General features: G+C 44.4%; 1 protein-coding gene across 18 annotated transcripts in view; it reads left to right on the plus strand.

The window, feature by feature from the left end:
* Nucleotides 1-19,184, plus strand: part of LOC129136506 (putative glycosyltransferase ALG1L2) — a 164,484-nt gene that overhangs the window by 117,254 nt on the left and 28,046 nt on the right. For all 18 annotated transcript variants that reach the window (XR_010147966.1, XR_010147972.1, XR_010147964.1 and 15 more), the window contains one exon: nucleotides 1-10,495. This exon is cut by the window's left edge. The gene's annotated coding sequence lies outside the window, so the exon portion shown is untranslated. The remainder of the gene's footprint in view (nucleotides 10,496-19,184) is intronic.

Here is a 19,184-nt window from a genome sequence, read left to right on the forward strand (position 1 = left end):
GAGGCCAGGCACTGTATACATGTACATCATCTCATTTAATTTTTTCTCTTGTTTAAAATTATTTTTTCCTCTAATCCCCATGTTGATCAACATTTTTTTAATCCTAGGAATTTATTAAATGAAAATTTCGCATAAGAATTAAAAATTGCCTGGCCTGATGGCTTAAACCTGTTATCCCAGCACTTTGGGAGGCTGAGATGAGAGAATCACTTGAAGCCGGGAGTTTGGGCCAGTATGGGCAATATAGTGAGAATGCAACTCTGTAAAAAAATTTAAAAAGCTGTGTGTGGTAGGGTTCACCTGTAGTCCCAGCTACTTGGAAGACTAGGTGGGAGGATTGCTTGAGGCCAGGCGGTAAAGGCAGCAGTGAGCTAAGATTGTGCCATTGCAGTGCAGCCTGGGTGATGGAGTGAGACTCTATCTTTAAAATAAATGAATAAAATTGTGGTATAATATATGCAACGTTTACCATTTTGTGCATCTGAAAGTGTACAATTCAGTGACATTTTGTACATTTATCATGTTGTGCAATTATCACCAATACCTAGTTTCAGGGCTTTTTCAACACCTCAATTGGAAGCCTCATATCCATTCAGCAGTCACTCTGCATGTCCCCTCCTGCAGCCCCTGGAAACCTCTCATCTACTTTCTATCTCTGTCAATTGGCTTAGTCTGAACATTGCATATAAATGGAATTGTACAATATATGACCTTTCATGTCCGCTTCTTTCACTGAGCATGTTTTTAACGTTCATCCATATCACAACATGGATACGTTTTATTTTCTTTTTAGACCCTATTTAAAAAGAAAAAAAAATTGTAAAACAAAAACAAAAACAAAAAATATATAGGATGGAGATCACATGAGTCCTGCAAAGCTTATAATATTTACTATCTAGTACTTTACATAGAAGCTTGCCTACCTCTGAATGATATGCAGGTACAGAGATGACATTTATCTTGGCACTTAGAGAAAGACCTATAAATTGTATAAAGACACCATCATTGCATTTCCAGTAACAGGAAGCGGCAAGACGTGACAGTGTGTCCAGGTGTTCAGGTGAAGTTTAGGGAAGGTCTTGTCTTGACGAGGTCGGATGTGAGACCCAGATGAGATAACCCCATTTCCCCTGCTGAAATTGCCTGAGAATTTCATTCCAGTTATTTGCATAGGTTGATTCTTTCCGTGGGGGTGGGGTGGGTGAGGAGGTGAAGTGTCAGGGGAGTTCTATTTTGTATTTGCATAACTTGGCTTTCTTTTTACTTGGTGTGGTGTTTTGCTGTATGAGGAATTTCATAGCATTTTGTGATGAGTATGCAGCATAGTGGTTTGAATCCTGCCAGGCCGAGGGTCATATCTCAGCTCTGAAACTCATTATCTATGACGCCTTGGGGCAGGTCCCATAACTCCCCAAGCCTCTGTTCTATATTCCATGGGGTTGTGAGGTTCAGCTGAAATAATGCATGCTGGCAGGAATGGTTACTGCTCATGGGATTTCATTGTGCTCCCCGTATTCCCCAGACCCCCAGTAGTTAGATGGATCCATGCTAGGGTCCAATGCTCTATAAGTGGAAGTCACTGACATCACCTCTAATCTACAGCTTTTGAGGGCTTGGGAATAACTATCTTATTCTCTCATCTCCTGGTGCAGTAACTATGGGAGAATCCCTGCATTAAGATGGTAGAATTTCCATCATTCTAGGTCTTTGAGTGGCCATATGGAGCACACCATACCCAGCCAACCCATTGTGGACATGGAATGTAAGAAATCAACCTTGGTTGCTAAGCTGCTGAGACTCTGGGGTTAATTTGTTACTGCAGCATAACCTAGTCCATCCTGATGCATGCAGCATGCAAACCACTTATGTTGACCCTTAGTCATGGTAAGTGCTCCACAGATGTTGGTTACTTTTGGTAGGAAGATAGATTGCCTCTGAAAGTTTTGTTAGCTGATCTCATGATGCCAATGTTGCTATTTTGTAATTGGATAAATTGGACTTGGCTCTCCTTCCAGCATGTGGGAGAGAAAGATGACTGAGAGACAATAAAGCACTATTATCTTCAGTTTGTGTCCTTGGATACCCTTGGTGGCAATGAACAATGTATGCTCCTCTGAGAAAACTGGACCTAAAGGAGAATGGGAGTTGATACCAGAATTGGGAACCTCCAAGGCCCCAGGCATTCCCTGGTCTGGAGAAAACTTTGAGTCCTTGGTGGGAAGATTCTCCAAGGGAACATAAATGCTTTTACTATCTAGTTTGTCTCTTTGAGAATTAAAACTTTTTTTTTTTCATTCCAGTAGCTTTTGGGGTACAGTTTGTCTCTTTGAGAATTGCATACTAATTAATTTTAGGGGTCATCTGTACACATCTCTATATTCCTGAAACATGGTAGAAACAGCCAGCAGTCAGGCGACAATCTACAATGACCACTAAAACATCCCCAAAGTGAAACACCAGATGTGATCCACTAGGTTTAGTGGGGGTGGCTGGCTCAAGAGTTGATTATATTTATTATTGTCACTGTGGTGATTATGGCCACAACATTGTGATGCGTGTTGGTCTTCTTTTGGTGAGCTGCAGTTTGGAAGGAATAAATCCATTATTTTTTTTTTGAGTCTCGCTCTGTTGCCCAGGCTGGAGTACAGTGGTGCCATCTCAGCGTGCTGTAAACTCTGCCTCCCAGGTTCCAGTGCTTCTCCTTCCTCTGTGGCCAGGCTGGTCTTGAACTCCTGACCTCAGGTGATCCACCCGCCTCAGCCTCCCAAAGTGCTGGGATTACAGGCGTGAGCCACCATGCCCGGCCCCATTATTCATTTAACCAATATCTATTGAGCACATTGGGTGTGTTGAAGGATGAACTGCAGGGGAGAGAGGAAGCCTCCTCCTGCCACTATGTTTTCAAGTTGTCCTAATACTCCACCATGGGACACGCAGGCTTGTGGGTCCCAGAGCTCCAGAAGCATCTCCCGACCACACCATCCTGACCCGGATTCTACTGAAAAACACATGAGTCTAGCAGAGCCATCTCTGACACTTCCCTTCTTTTGAATGGCTGATCTGTCTGTCATGGGGAGCCCTTATGAAAGTGCAGTGTGTTTTGTGAAACTTGATGTTGATCAAAGAATACCATTAAACTTTGTTAAGAAATCTACATATTGATGACATAGGCAGTGGGGTGGAGGTGGGGAAATTCCCAAATACATTTTAGGAATTATCTCAGAAGGAGGTAATAGTCAGAACTCTTGGTTGTCAGTGACAGAAACTCATCTTACTAGTGTGGAGTGGAAAAGGGATCATGTTTTTGTCTGCACTCCCCAACCCCAACCCCAAGCAGATCCTGAAAGAGGGACAGGATTGCAAGTGGATTATTTAGGAGATGATTCCAGGGAATACCAATAGGGGAGTGAGGAAATGATTCATGGAAAGGCAGGAGGCCACACAAGGGGCTTCAATGAGCAGCTTACCACTCCAGGCAACTAGGATTTAACCCCACTGGGGACCTCTGGGAGGTGATGTGGAATGCATTTCAAAGTTGTTCCATCCAGGGGGCAAAGATATTGAAGCATTTATAGCCTGGCTCCCATCCGTCACTGGCTGAGGACTGGTCCCAGGGCATCAACTCTCTGGCTTTTCTTTTTCTTTTTTCTTGAGACATAGTCTTGCTCTGTCACCCAGGCTGGACTGCAGTGGCATGATCTCGGCTCACTGCAACATCTGCCTCCCAGGTTCAAACGATTCTCTTGCCTCAGTTTCTTGAGTAGCTGGGATTACAGGCACCTGCCACCATGCCCTGCTGATTTTTTTTATTTTCTGTAGCACGGGGATTTGCCATGTTGGTCAGGCTGGTCTCGAACTCCTGACCTTGTGATCCACCTGCCTCAGCCTCTCAGTGTTGGGATTACAGGAGTGAGCCACTGCACCTGGCTTCTGTGGCTTTTCTGACATACTCCATGCCTGACTTTGAGAAAGCCCTCAGGTGAAAGTCTTGGTTGTATGTAGTAGCAAGCATATACTAGAATGATAAAAACCAAGGGGCTTACCACAAGATCTCTCTCTCCATCTCTGTCTCTAGCTTTGTCTGCATACTGGCTTAATTTCTTCTTACTCAAGCCTTTTCTCCATAAGGTGAGAAACGTGGCCACAAAAGCTCCTGTATTTCTTACTACACACAGTTCCTGTCATCACAGAGAATGATTAACTTGGTCTAGTTCCAGTTTGGACAAATATTCAAGGGAAGAATTCTGATTGGCCAATTTAGGCCAGATGCTCATCCCTGGACCAATCAACTGAGGCCAGAGGGGTGGAGTCATGTGAGAACATGGCAGCACCCATGAGAGCCACGTGACTGGAGTAGGACGTGTGAGTTTCTATAGAGGAGAGGGCTGCTAGACTGAAAAGGCAATAGATATCTGCAGTGAAAGGAGTAAATCAGGAGATACATTCTCTTAAACCTGTTAATTATTTTTAAAAAAAGAGAAACTTTCAATATACAGTTACAGTATACGTGAGTGGGTGGCTCACGCCTATAATCCCAGCACTTTGGGAGGCTGAGGTGGGCAGATCAGAGGTCAGGAGTTCCAGACCAACCTGAGCAACATGGTGAAACCCCATCTTGTGCACCTGTAATCCTAGCTACTCAGGAGGCTGAGGCAGGAGAATCACTTGAACCAGGGAGGCGGAGGTTTCAGTGAGCTGAGATCATGCCACTGCCCTCCAGCCTGGGCAGCAGAGTGAGACTCCGTCTCAAAAAAAAAAAAAAAAAAAAAAGTTACATTGTGGTTCCCTCAGCGTGATTTATCAGAAAGGAAAAACTTACAATATGCGTATTTCCTATGCACAGGTTACTGCTATGAATTCAAATTCTTAAATTCCCAAGATTAATTAAAATGTTTCTCAAGACACAGAAACTGTTAGAATTCGCTTATAGTGAGGCTGAAGTTGAGTAAGAAGAGAACTGGCATTTAGAACACTACTTTTCTTCTGTCGAGTACTGTCAAGTTTTGGTTCTGCCTGGAAGTAGATGCACCTCAAGGGAGGGTTGCATGTAAAGGGGTGTGTGTGTGTGTGTGTGTGTGTGTGTGTGTGTTAGTTTCCAAAGATGGGTACAACTTTCTGCAAATGCTCGTGCTGTGTAATTGAACCAATCTTTCCCTTAAGAGGTAGAGTTTATATTCCTCTACATGAATCTGGGCTGCCTATGACTTGCTTTGGCCAGTGGAATGCTGCCAAAGTGATGGTGACCAACTTCTAGCCGTGAAAGGAAAATAAACCTTGGGGAGACAAGATCACTAAGCTAGGCTGGGCTCGGTGGCTCACGCCTGTAATCCCAGCACTTTGGGAAGCTGAGGCGGGCAGATCACCTGAGGTTAGAAGTTCAAGACCAGCCTGGCCAACATGACAAAACCCCGTCTCTACTAAAAAATATGAAAATTAGCCAGGCGTGGTGGCAGGCGCCTGTAATCCCAGCTACTTGGGAGGCTGAGGCAGGGAAATTGCTTGAACCCTGGAGTTGGAGGTTGCAGTGAGCAGTGATCGTACCACTGCACTCCAGCCTGGGCAACAGAGCGAGACTCTGTCCCCCCACCCAAAAAAAAACTTACTAAGCTAAAGAGAAAAGTCAAGCTGGGAACTGCTTAGGGGAAACCTGCCTCCCATTCTATTCAGTCACCCCTTTGCTCACTGAGATAAATGTATATCTGATTGCTTCATTTGGAGAGGCTAATCAGGAACTCAAAAGAATGCAACCATTTGTCTCTTAACTACCTATGACCAGGAAGTCCCTTCCCCTTGTCTCACCTTCACCTGGAGTTGTCCCGCCTTTCCAGACTGAACCAATGTACATCTTACACATATTGATTGATGTCTCATGTCTCTCTAAAATGTAACAAACCAAGCTGTGTCCCTACCACCTTAAGCACATGTTGTCAGGACCTTCTGAGGCTGTGTCACAGGCATGCGTCCTCAACCTTGGCAAAACAAACTTTCTGAATTAACTGAGACCTCAGATTTTTGGGGGGCATATAGTCTTAGGCCTTGAGAGCCCAGTCGTAGTTTCCATATTTTTGCCCTCTTGGATGCTGGCACCAAGCAAACCTTGGCTATCCTGCTTAAAGGGCCATTTGGAGAGGGGCTCTGGAGGGCGAGGGGCCACATGGAGGAAAACAAGCTTCCCCGGCTGACAACCGGCACCGACTGCCAGGCACATGCATTAGGCCGTGCTGGATGTTCCGCCCAGCTGGCCCTCCAGCTGCAGGTAGCCACACAAATGAGCCCAGGTTAAAGCAGCCAGGAAGTCCCCATGCAACTCACAGGGTCATGAGCAATAATGGCTTGCGGTGGTTTAAAGTTTCTAATTTTAGGTGCAATAGGTAACTGAAACAGCCCACAAGGGTGTGAGCCTGTGGAGGGTGCATTTCCCACCTGCTGAAGCTTCTCAATTCCCAGGATCCAATCCAGATAAGACTCTTGTTCTCAGTGTCCTTGATGGAAATGGCAATGAACTTTTTGCAGATTGGACCATCTCGGGAATCCCAAAGATCGGAAACTATTTTCTTTCTCAGAATCTTCCACACAGCATTGAGCCTTAGGAATTTCTAAGAAGGATCTGGAATGAAAAAAAATCTTTTGAAAAGGTATTTGTATAGCTTCAGTTCAGCAAGATTCATGGTGGGTATTAGACTAAGTGCTGGTGTTAAGCCAAACCATGTTTTTCAAAGACTCATCTGACCTCAAGGTTGGCAGGATCAGAGTGGCCTCCCAGGATCTATCACATCCTCAGAAGAGTTGGTTCAACTGGCATCTATCCAGATCTCTTTGAGCTAGTATGATACTCCCTTGAGTCAAAGGCTGCCACATCACATCTCCTTTAAGTCCCCCTAAATACGACCCCAGAAGTATTGACAAAAGAGTGCTATTCCTGAAGATTTCAGGAGGACATAAATGAAGAGACTAAACTGCAAGGTACCAAAACTTCCATCTTTGCTAAAGACCCTCATCCAGGCTGGGCACGGTGGCTCACGCCTGTAATCCCAGCAATTTGGGAGGCCAAGGCGGGTGGATCACCTGAGGTCGGGAGTTCAAGACCAGCCTGACCAACATGGAGAAACCCCATCTCTACAAAAAATACACAATTAGCTGGATGTGGTGGCACATGCCTGTAATCCCAGCTACTAGGGAGGCTGAGGCAGGAGAATCGCTTGAACCTGGGAGGCGTAGGTTGCGGTGAGCTGAGATCGTGCTATTGCACTCCAGCCTGGGCAACAAGAGTAAAACTCCATCTGAAAAACAAACAAAAAGTCCTTATCCAATGGTCATGCCACTCTATCTGGCCATGTAATTTCTCCTCCTGGCTTTCTGTTGCAACAGCCTTCTGAGGAACCTCACTCTGCCTTTCAAAACCCCTTCAACTTGTACCCTTCATCAGCAAAGAATTTAGCTCAACATGTATGCCTCTGGGGGAACTCATCCACATGCCATTTAAGGATATTTCCAGGGACATCATCTTCATTACCCCAGGACAGCATTTTAGAGTGGATTACGTGCCTGCTGGATGTGTTGTACTTGAGCGAGTTAGAGAAAATGCCACACTTTGAGACGAATTAAGAGTCTGTTTATTTAGCCGGCGGCTAAGAAATGGCTAACGTTTAAAGTTCTCTCGGCCTAGAAGAAGGGGCTAGATTTTCTTTTATACTTTGGTTTAGAAAGGGGAGGGGGGGAAATAGTTAAAACAATTTTACAGAAGTAGGCAAAAAAGTTAAAAGGATAAATTGTTACAGGAAAGTAAACAGTTCTAGGTCTAGGGGCTTTAAGACTATTACAAGGTGATAGACGCGGGGCTTTGGGCGTTATCAATTGGAGGAATTCCTGGGAACTGCGGATATTGCTCGCCACAGTATCTTATCAGTTAATTGCATTCTTCGATGTGCTGGGAGTCAGCTTGCACAAGTGAAGTCCTTGGGGAAGGGGCTGCCAGTGAAAGAGCCAAGATGGAGTCTGTCTGGCTCTCTTAGCTAAGGGAGTCAATTCAGGTGGAAATAAGGCTAGGTGATTAAAAGAAAGGGAGAGTCTAAGAACAGGGTTAGTAAAAACAAGGTTGGGCATTACATTCCTCACTTGTGTTTTTGGGGAATCAAATCGTTGATTCTTCAGTTATAACAAGGGGGTTATATTGAGTCTTAAGATACATAAGTTTGACAGAAGCTATGTGTTGTTTTACAAAATTAATAAACTAATTTAATATACAAGGTCCAAAAATTAGACTTAATAGTAGGATGGGGAGGGGGTCTGGCTAACTTAGTAATTAGAATAGTTAGCTCTGGGTTCTAGTTGAACATGCTTTGATACTAGGGGATGTTATTTTCTTGTTCTTGTTGGCGCTTATCTAGATTTTCTTGCACTGTCTGGAGTGTATCTTTTATGACTAAGAATGGTGGAGGAACAGTTAAATCAACTTGTCAGGGTGTTTCTGGAACATAGGGTTACTTAGATCAGTTAAAGGCCTGATTGGCTTGGGTGGGCTTTATGAGACTAGGGTTTTTTTGGATGGTGAACATAGTCTTAACAGTAAATCCTGAGATATAAAATCTTAATCTTCATGACATGCCATGATACTATTGAGTTGAATTAAGGTCATGGACAGCTATAGTAAGAGGATTACAATTTTTCTGGTAGATAATTTAGGATGAGAAGCACGACTTGTGGAAAGAGTTGAAGATCTGGTTGGTCTTTTAGAGTAGGTGGCTAAAGTTACACATGTCTAATCAGGGCAGAAAAACTGATAAGTATCTTGACAGCTAGCGTCAGGGTGATTTCTAGGACAGAGGTAAAAGCCAATATTTTGGAGTCTTTTTTCTGCACTTTTGGAGCTTCTACACTTAGTTTGGCTCTTGGAGTGTCTGAACCTTGCTGCAAGGTCGACACTTCCTGCTCCTGGGACTGACAGATTGTGTTGCTTTTCGTGGGTACGGGCTGGCTTTGGGAATAGTACAAATAAATCCACTGCAAAGGAGACTTCCTTGGAGGTACTGGCCTTCTAAGTGGTGTTTGCAAATACACGTCCTGTTGTGAAAGAGGTGAGGAGAAAGGAGTAGGAAGGCACAGAGCATGTAACGGGCAAAAACAAATAAGTGAGGTAGTAAAAAGGATGAATCTAATGGCTTCACCTGACTTAGGTGCAGTTTTAAGGGGACTGACTTAGGCCTGGGGACTTATGTTTTTAGCTGGGATCTGTTGGCCTTTTTGATGCGGGAGTGATGAATGTAAGCAGGAATGCCATCTACTTTCAGAGCCACTGGCGTCATGAGGATGCGGTGTGAGGTCTTTTCTAAGCAGGAGTGAGTCTTTCTTTTTGGAACTTTTTAACAAACACTAGGTCTCCTGGCTGGAACGAATGGCAGGACTTTGGTCAGGAATTGGATTGGGATGGGCTCCTCGAACAAGTGGCAGGATGATATCTTGTACCTGTTGGAGAGACTATAGGTACTGTAACAAATTAGTTTGTGATATTTCTGCTAATTTGGCATCTCTTAGCTTAGGCAGGATAGGCGGCGCCTTCTTATACATGATTTCAAAAGGTGAGAAATTCGCCGGGTAAGGGGTGCACCTTATTTTAAGTAGGGCTAAAGGAAGGAGACTTACTTAATTTACACTGTTTTTTTAAGATTAATTTTGTAGGAGTGTTTTTTAGGGTGTGGTTCATGCTTTCTACTTGCCTGGAGCTCTGGGGTTGATAGGCACAATGGAGCTTCTGTTGAATGTTTAACACCTTACTGACTGACTGACTGAGCTATAGGTGAGGGGAAGGCTGGTCTATTATCAGACTTTATGGCAGCAGACAGCCTATATTGAGGGATGATTTCATTGAGCAAAAACTTAACTACTGTGTTGGTGGTTTCGTTTTTGGTAGCAAATGCCTTAGTTTATCTGGAGAAGGTGTCTACTAGTACTAGAAGGTATTTGTACTTAGCCTGGTATGGCTTTACTTCTGTAAAGTCAATTTCTTACTTTTTTCTTGGCGAGTTTTTTCAGAGACAGTGGCCTGGGCTGGGTTTAGGACTTTGTTTGGCATTTACTTGGGCGCAGGTTGTGCACTGGAGAGCTGCTTAATCTGTTAGGCTTTGAAGATGGGGGATCTTAAAATGGCTCTGGAGGAGCTGAGGTAGCTTTGCTCTTCTTAAATGGGTGGTAGACTGTAGGTAACTGATTAAAGTTTCTTTAAGAGTTCAGGGTATGAAGATTCCAGAGTGAGGAAGAATCTACTAACTTTCCTGATTTGTATTGGCTCTGAGATCTGAAGCCAGTTTTTTTGTTGTTGAGTGTACGGGATTGTCAGGCAGATCTGGCTGTGGAAAGGAGACTGTAGGCAGCAAGTTTAGAGGCGTGACTGAAAGTCTCGCTGCGACCTGAGCTGCTGAATCAGCTTTCTGGTTACTATGGGCAATGGCCGTGTTTTCTTTTTGATGTCCTTTGCAGTGGATCACAGCTACCTGCTGAGGTGAGTAGCCTGCTTTCCTGGTAGATGGCTTTACGTACATGCACAGTAGCAAAGGCGTACTTGCTGTCACTGTAAATGTTAATACGTTTATTCTACTTTATCGGAGAGCCTGAGTGAGGGCGATCAGTTCAGCCTTTTGTGCTGAGGTGTTCGCTGGTAAAGCTTGAGCTTACAACACATCTGTGTCTGTGGTAACAGCTGCACTGGCTTTTCATACTTCCTGCTTGAGGAAGCTGCTACTGTCTGTGAACACGGCGGCATCTGCCTCTTCTAGGGGCACAGGTTGAAGATCAGATCGGCCAGTTTTGATAGTTTCTAACAGTTCTCGACAGTCATGAGCAGGAATAGTGGAGTCTGAGTCAGGAAGTAGTGTAGCTGGATTGAAACACTTTGTGGGAGAGAAAGTCAAACGAGGCTGATCTAACAGTAAACTTTGATACGGCAATATGCGAGCATTTGACATCTATTTGCCAGAAGCACTTTGTAGTAAGGGCTTTATGGCATGAGGAGCTGTAAGGGTTCAATTTTGGCTTAGAGTTAACTTATCATCTTCTTGGGCCAGGCTTGCTGTAGCCGCTATGGTTCGCAGACAACTTGGCCATCTACAGGCCACAGGATCTACCCTCTTAAATAGGCCACTGGGCATCTTTAGGGTCTTAGAATCTGAGTAAGCACGTGTTTAGCAACTCCTTGGCTTTTATGGAGATATTAGGGAGGCCTAAAGCAGGGGCTTCAGTTAATGCTAAATTAACGGGCTATTTCATTCTGTACTTCTTGGATAGCTGCCACTAAGATTTTTGTTTGTCTTTTGAATGCTTTATCAGCGGCCTTTTCAGCTGCCTGTGTTGCTTGTTTTTGTTTTTTAAACTTATGATTGTCAAAAACTTTTTGGGCTATTTCTGAAAGCTGACTGATATTTATTCTAGCAAATCTTTCTAGTTTTTGGAGTTTCTTTTTAATATCCGGGGCTGCCTGAGCCACAAATGCTAAATTAAGAGCACGGCTATTTTTGGGAGCTGCCGGGTCAAAAGGGGTGTAAATCCGATAAGCCTCCTGGAGGCGCTCTGAAAACGTTCTTGGTGACTTATCGGGCCTTTGGACAACTTCGGTCGTCTTAGACAAGTTTATGGGTCTCTGAGCGGCTCTTTTAATACTTGCGAGGAGATACCGGTGAAAATCGTCTAAAGCTCCCTTTCTACTTGAAGAATTTGGGTCCCAGATAGGCCGGGTAGAGGGAAAGACCTCCTCAAGGTCTCTAGCTTCTCCTTCCGGTCCATTGGCTGATGTGAGGAAGTACTTTTTGGCTTCTTTTCGGATACGTTCCTTCTTTTCAGAGGTGAAAAGGGTTAAAAGGAGCTGTTGGCAATCATCTTAGGTGGGTGAGTGAGTCCCGAGTACAGACTCTGTCAGAGAGGTCAAAGCCTGGGGCTTTTCAGAGAAGGGAGGATTATAAGTTTTCTAATTATATAAGCCAGAAGTAGAAAAAGGGACACAAACTAAGAAGGGTGCTGAGCGCTCGTCACCTGGAGGGACTTGTACCTCTCTCAGTGGTAGTAGAGGGGCTACTTCTCCCTGCCACGGTCATGACTGAGAGGCAATGGGTGGCGAGCCTACAGGGGACGTCGTCGAGGAGACACGGGATAACTTTAAGGGAGAAGGTTGGTTGTAAGGCTGTGGGACTGGGTGAGGGAGACTCCCCTCTTCTTCAGAGGGAGGCAGTACAGGGGAAGCTGAACCGGCTGAGGGTCGAGGCGGAAACGCGGTCTGGCTTAGGAGGACCTTGGAGGTGGAATTATGAATGGCGCATGAACGGAGCCATGGAGGGGGGATCCTGACTAATCTTAGCTATTGATCAATGTAGGGAAACTGATCAGGGTGGCTAGGAGTTTCAGTAACAACCTGCCACACAGCTTGAACAATTGTGAGGTTCAATGACCCTTCAGGGGGCCACTTGACTTTAAACTTTGGCCATTTTATTTTGCAGAGTGTCTGGAGCTTGCCTTTTTTAAGGCGGACTTTATAATCCTCTGAGGAACTGTGAGGAAAATTCTGCAGCATACATTGGAGAGGGCTTTAACTTTTATAAGGCAGGGAGGAAGTGTTTCTTATTTTTTTTGAAGGCAATTTAATAAGATTTGAGCATAGATATTAAACTTAGCATGGACAGAGAAACTTATTTCTTGGGGGACGGGAGTAGTGAAAGAACAGAATCAACATGACTAGAAAGAGCAGAAAAACTACAACAGCTAATACTACTTGCTACATTACTGTAGCTTTAAGATTGAGGGAGGAGGACTAGAGCCAGCCTGAGATCTTCTGGGTCAGTTTGATCTGGGCATTCTTCTTCTTCTTCTAGATCTGCACTTTATGTACTTTTGGTGTCTTTATGACTTAAAGGCAAATAGCTTAAACTTAGCTTTTGCTTTTAAGGGTTTAAGGAGTGAGAGCAGAGCCAAGTCCTGGAGACGCTGAACTTGCTGTCGCACCGGAAAACGAGATGTGCGGGGTAGCAGGCAGGAACAAGGTGGAAAAGGAGTACTCGGATCATTTTTAAGATGGGAGAGTAGCCACAGAGGAACAGAGTAAGAATCTAAACGAAGTAAAGCAGTACGGGCGTACATTTCTTTACACAGTGTTCTACTTAAGGGCACAGGAAAAGTTACAGAATGACTGTACAAGAGAGGTGAGCAAGGAAATCTGCAGGGTGGCTGTTTTGAACTCACTACTGGTTTAGTTTAGAGGAGGTCTAATCACTTGGACGTGGAGTATGACGATCTGAATACTTACAACTTTCATGGTGCTAGAAATCTTAATCAGGGAAATGTTTTTCACACTTGTTCTTGTAACAACACTTGACTTGGTTCTGGCAGAAAAGACAGGACTGTGGTGGCCAGCCTGAATGACTGATGAGAAATTTAACCTCCTGTGACAAAAAATCAGCACTAAGGACTTTGAAGAAGTTTTTACTTAGACGTCTTGGGCAATATCACCGTCCTGACATGCAAAACTTTCACAACTACTAAGAAGACAATAGAAACTGAACAGAACAATCAATATAAAACAAACAATTGACTTTACGGCATGTAAACAGTTATGACAGTTTCTTTTTTTTTTAGACAGACAAGGGGAGGGGTTCCTGTGATGGGATCAGTCAGATGCCTGCCTGGCCACTCCCCGTGAGGGGACTTGGGCTCCTCTTAGCATTGGCAGGCCGGTATAAACTTCCGGCTCAGATCGAGCCTATGCCTGATGCTGCCTTAAGCCTTATGAGGTCGCCACGGAACCGCAGGTGAGGGTCTACTTGAACTCCGTAGCTTTCGCCGTGGAGCTACAAACTGGAGGACAAGTGCAAACCCTTGTCCTCCCTCATTCATTCATTATTCACAAAGAGTTTATAACAGGTTTTTTTTCTTTCTTGGAGATTCTTCAAGAAACTTGAACAAGAGAAAGATGAGAGATAGAAAAAGAGAGAGAGAGAGTGACCGGTCACCCAGAAACCAGGACTCAGTCCTCCAGCATCCTGGGATGTGGACTGAGTCAAGGGAAGACCCCTGTCAGGGCCACTTCCCTCCTAGAAAGAGACACAGAGGTGCCTAACAGAAAACCAGGGCTCTACCTTCTAGCGTCCTAGAGAAACGGGCAGAGTCAAAAGAGGGACGCCCTCATCAGGGCCGCTTCCCTCTTACTAGAACTGAAATCAAATCTGACCTACCTGACCTCGGGGTCAGAAGTTGAGGACTCAGAGGTGGACTTTTTGTGGGCATCCACACGGTAGTCGATCCGCTGTCCTCTGGAAGACGGTCACCTTTTGGGGACCTGAAAATTTTTTTTCAGGTGGCACCCCCCTACAAGCCGGCCGTCCTTCCCAGGGAGCCCGGAGCGAGCCCAGCTCTCGCCTGGTGGCGTTTCTCGCTCGGGCCTCCAAATGTTGTACTTGAGCGAGTTAGAGAAAATGCCACACTTTGACATGAATTAAGTCTGTTTATTTAGCTGGCGGCCAAGAGATGGCTAACTCTTAAAGTTCTCTTGGCCCTGAAGAAGGGGCTAGATTCTCTTTTATACTTCAGTTTAGAAAGGGGAAAGGGGTCTAGTTAAAAGAATTTTACAGAAGTAAAGTAGGCAAAAAAGTTAAAAGGATAAATTGTTACAGGAAAGTAAACAGTTCTAGGTCTAAGGGCTTTAAGACTATTACAAAGTGATAGACGTGGGGCTTTAGGCATTATCAACCGGATGAATTCCTGGGAACTGCGGATATTGCTCACCTCAGTATCTTATCAGTTAATTGCACTCTTAGATGTGCTGAGTCAGCTTACACAAGTCCTTGAGGAAGGGGCTGCCAGTGAAAAAGCCAAGATAAAGTCTGTCTAGCTCTCTTAGCTAAAAGAAAGTCAATTCAGGTAGAAACAAGGCTAAGTGATTAAAAGAAAAGGAAAGTCTAAGAACAAAGTTAATAAAAACAAGGTTAGGCATTACAGATGGGGTCATCCTTATATTCAGCACAGTGTTTGTCCTGAAACTTCAATGGAGTGCTCCTAGTTTGATAACTTGGACCATGCCAAATAAATTGAATTTCTCTTTCTTAACAACAGATGTTTGAATACAGCCCCATGTCCCTCTCTGCTCCTTCCTGCCTTCTTCCTCTCCTCTTCCTTCCCTTCCTTTTCAAGAGCAGGGTTTGCAAGCTTTTACTTGAAAGCATCAGATAGTAAATATTTTAGAATTCGTGGGCCATACAGTCTCTTGTAGTAGTTAATCAACTCTGCCACCCATAGCATGAAAGCAGCTGATATAGGTTGAATATGTGTCCCCGCCCAAATCTCATGTTGCAATGTAATCCCCAGTGCTAGAGGTGGGGCCTGGTGGGAAGAGAGTGGACCATGGGGGTGGATTTCTCATGAATGATTTAGCATCATCCCTTTGGTCCAGTCCTTGCAATAGTGAGTGAGTTCTTGCAAGATCTGGTTGTTTACGAGTGTGTAGCACCTCTCTCCTTACTCTCTTGCTCCCACTTCAGCTTCTGCCATCATTGTAAGTTTCCTGAGGCCTCCACAGAAGCTCAGCAGATGTCAGTGTCATGCTCCCTGTACAGCCTACAAAACTGTGAGCCAATTAAAACTCTTTTCTTTATACATTACCCAGTCTCAGGTATTTCTTTATAGCATGAGAGAACAGCCTAATCCAGCAGCCATAGACAATATGTAGCAAATGGGCATGGCTGTGTTTCAATAAAACTTTATTGACAAAAACATGTGCAGGCAGGTCAGATTTGGCCCATGGGCCATAGTGTCCCAACCTCTGCTCTGGAATATTCTCTTTAGCCTGGATGGACATCGCTAGGTTGTTTTTGTTTTTTTTTTTTTTGAGACAAAGTCTCACTGTTGCCCAGGCTGGAGTGCAGTGGTGCAATCTTTGCTCGCCACAACCTCTGCCTCCTGGGTTCAAGCCATTCTCCTGCCTCAGCCTCCCAAGTAGCTGGATTACTGGCACCTGCCACCACACCTGGCTAATTTTTGTATTTTTTAATAGAAATAGGGCTTCACCATGTTGGCCAGGCTGGTCTCAAACTCCTGACATCAGGTGATCCAACCACCTCAGCCTCCCAAAATTCCGGGATTACAGGTACCCACCACCACATCTGGCTAATTTTTTTGTGTTTTTAGTGGAGATGTGATTTCACTATGTTGCCTAGGCTGGTCTCGAACTCCTGATCTCAAGTGATCCACCTGCCTCAGCCTCCCAAAGTGCTGGGACTTCAGGTGTGAGCCACTGCAGCTGGCCTCTAGATTTTTTTTTTTTTTTTGACCATTGCTTATTTGGTTTGACTTTCATTTTCTTCCCCATTGTGGTAGTCATTTTCTGAATGCCTGTTAGTTTGTCCATCTCTCTCCTCTGTAGTTCCTAGAGTCAGATGAACTCCTCTGCAGGTACAATGGTGTAACACACTCTCATGCTGAATTTTGAGCAGGAGAAAGAGAGCAAGAGTGACCAGTACCCTTGGAAACTCTGGCCTCCTGAGAATTTGGTGTCTTCTCTGCAAAGGTTGCAAACCTGTTAACCCACAGGCTGGAGAGAGAGAGAAGCCAGAATCATGATCTGTTAAGCTTGAGTTTAATATTTGATGCACAGAGATCACTGAGTTTTTTGGTGAGAATTAGAGGGGGAAGAAATGGCCACAGAGATCAATTTCTATCTCCAGGTGAGGATTCAGGAGATAATTCTGTGAACAGAAATTCCTGAGAACTGAGATGGGGGAAATCGCTGGTATTAGAAGGGTGAAAAAGTCAGTAATTAAGGCTACGACTGTGCTCTTAGAGGCAAAAGAAGAAATGAGACTGCCAGGCATGAATAATGAGAAATCTTTGATGGAATTAGCCATGCAGAACAGATACTAAATGCATCCTCATTCTTCTCATAGTCAAAAGTTTTTGCTTAAGCTGGATGGGAAAAAGAGAATCCCATTTCACTAAATATAAAAGAGGGGATTTTAGAGAAGGTCTCAGAAGAAAGAGATGTGGCAGTTTGGTGAAACTCACCAGAGGCTGAAACCTCTCCAGCATAACACAGGGATTGGGAGGAGCGGGGAAGCATTAGGCCAGGTGCATAGCCCAGTGCTGCACTCTCTGGACTTTCTGCTCTCTCTGGACTTGTTTGCTAGCTGAGCTCATCCATTTGCATAATTTTCAGTGCCATTTCTCAGCTGATGAGTCCTGAACTTTTGTCTTGAGGCTAGACTTCTCCTTCAAACAGCAGTCTTAAACACTCAACTTCTTTCTTGTTTTTTCCACTTGTCAACTCATGAACACCTCAACCTTGTTAAATCCAAAGCCAAACTCATGGCTTGGAGTGGTAGGTGATGGCTGTAATCCCAGTGCTATGGGAGGCTGAGGTGGGAGGATTACTTGAGGTCAGGAGTTTGAAGCCAGCCTGGAGAACACAGTGAGACTCCCTATCTACAAAAAAAAAAAAAAAAAAAAAAAAAAAAAAAAAAAAAAACGCTAGGCATGGTGAAGTGCATCTGTAGGATCTGTAGTTCTGTTACATGGCAGGCTGAGGCAGGAGGATCACTTGAGCCCAGGAGTTTGAGGCTGCAAAGAGCTATGATTGCACCAATGCACTCCAGCCTGGGTGACAGAGCCAGAGTCCCTGTCTTAAAAAAAAACACAAGCAAAACTCTTTTTCCTCCTCCTTCTCCATGGGCTCTGTCCATGCCAACTCTGTTCTGTAAATGGCACCACCCCCTGCTGAGCTGCTCAAGGTGGTCATAACTCATGTGTTGTGCTAACTCTGCTTTTGCCCTTTTCTCCAGTCAGAAGTCCTGTGATTCTAAACTTTATCCAACTAGTCCACTATCTCTATCTTCACTGTCATTATCTTTGTCTAGGACACTGCTATCCCAGCTGGGCTACAGCAGCAGCCTCCTAACTGGTCTTAACTGGTCCTCTGCACCTGCTGTCCATGCTGAGCAATCCATTTCCTACCTCGCAGCTTCAGTGATCTTAAGGTGTCCATTGAGTCTCATCCCTACCTTTCCTGCCAATGGCACATAGAATAAAATAGAGACCCTGAGTCTTCTGCCTGTTCCTGCCACCTATCTCCTCCCCTTGGCCTACTCTATTTCAGCCACTCTGGCCTCCTTTTGTTTTCTTCCACTTTCAAACTTTTCTCCACAACAGGGCCTTTGAACTTACTGCTTCAGCCTGGAATGATTTTCCTCTGCACCTCCCCAAATTAGACCATCCTTTAGGTCTCAGCTAAAATGATGCTTCCAGACAGCTCTTTCCTGACCCCTTTATAAAGTGGACTTCCCTGCTCTTCTCCACCTTAACCTCATTATTTCTTGTTGTGGGAACTCAGGGACCCCAAATGGAGGAACTGGCTGAAGCCATGGCAGAGGAACATAAATTGTGACGATTTCGTGGATGTTTATCAGTTCCCAAATAATACTTTTATATTTTCTTATGCCTGTCTTTATTTTAATCTCTTAATCCTGTTATATTCATAAGCTGAGGATGTACATCACCTCAGGACCACTGTGATAATTGTGTTAACTGTACAAACTGATTGTAAAACATGTGTGTTTCAACAATATGAAATCAGTGCACCTTGAAAAAGAAGAGAATAACAGCAATTTTTAGGGAACAAGGGAAGACAACCATAAGGTCTGACTTCCTGCAGGGTTGGGCAAAAAGAGCCATATGTTTCTTCTTGCATGGAGTCTATAAATGGACGTGCAAGTAAGACAGATATTGCTAAATTCTTTTCCTAGCAAGGAATATTAATATTAATACCCTGGGAAAGGAATGCATTCCTGGGGGCAGGCCTATAAATGGCCACTCTGGGAATGTCTGTCTTATGCAGTTGAGATAAGGACTGAGATATGCCCTGCTCTCCTGCAGTACCCAAAGGCTTACTAGGGTGGGGAAAATCTCTGCCCTGGTAAATTTGTGGTCAGACTGGTTCTCTGCTCTCGAACCCTGTTTTCTGTTGTTTAAGATGTTTATTAAGACAATACGTGCACCACTGAACATAGTCCCTTATCAGTGGTTCTGCTTTTGCCCTTTGCTTTGTGATCTTTGCTGGACATTTATCAGTAGTTCTGCTTTTGCCCTTTGTCCTGTTACCTCAGAAGCATGTGATCTTTCTTAGACCCTTAGTAGTAGTTCTGCTTTTTGCCCTTTGAAGCATGTGA

The sequence above is a fragment of the Pan troglodytes genome, chromosome 10 (assembly GCF_028858775.2).
Source record: "Pan troglodytes isolate AG18354 chromosome 10, NHGRI_mPanTro3-v2.0_pri, whole genome shotgun sequence".
In the NCBI taxonomy this organism is placed as follows: Eukaryota; Metazoa; Chordata; class Mammalia; order Primates; family Hominidae; genus Pan; species Pan troglodytes.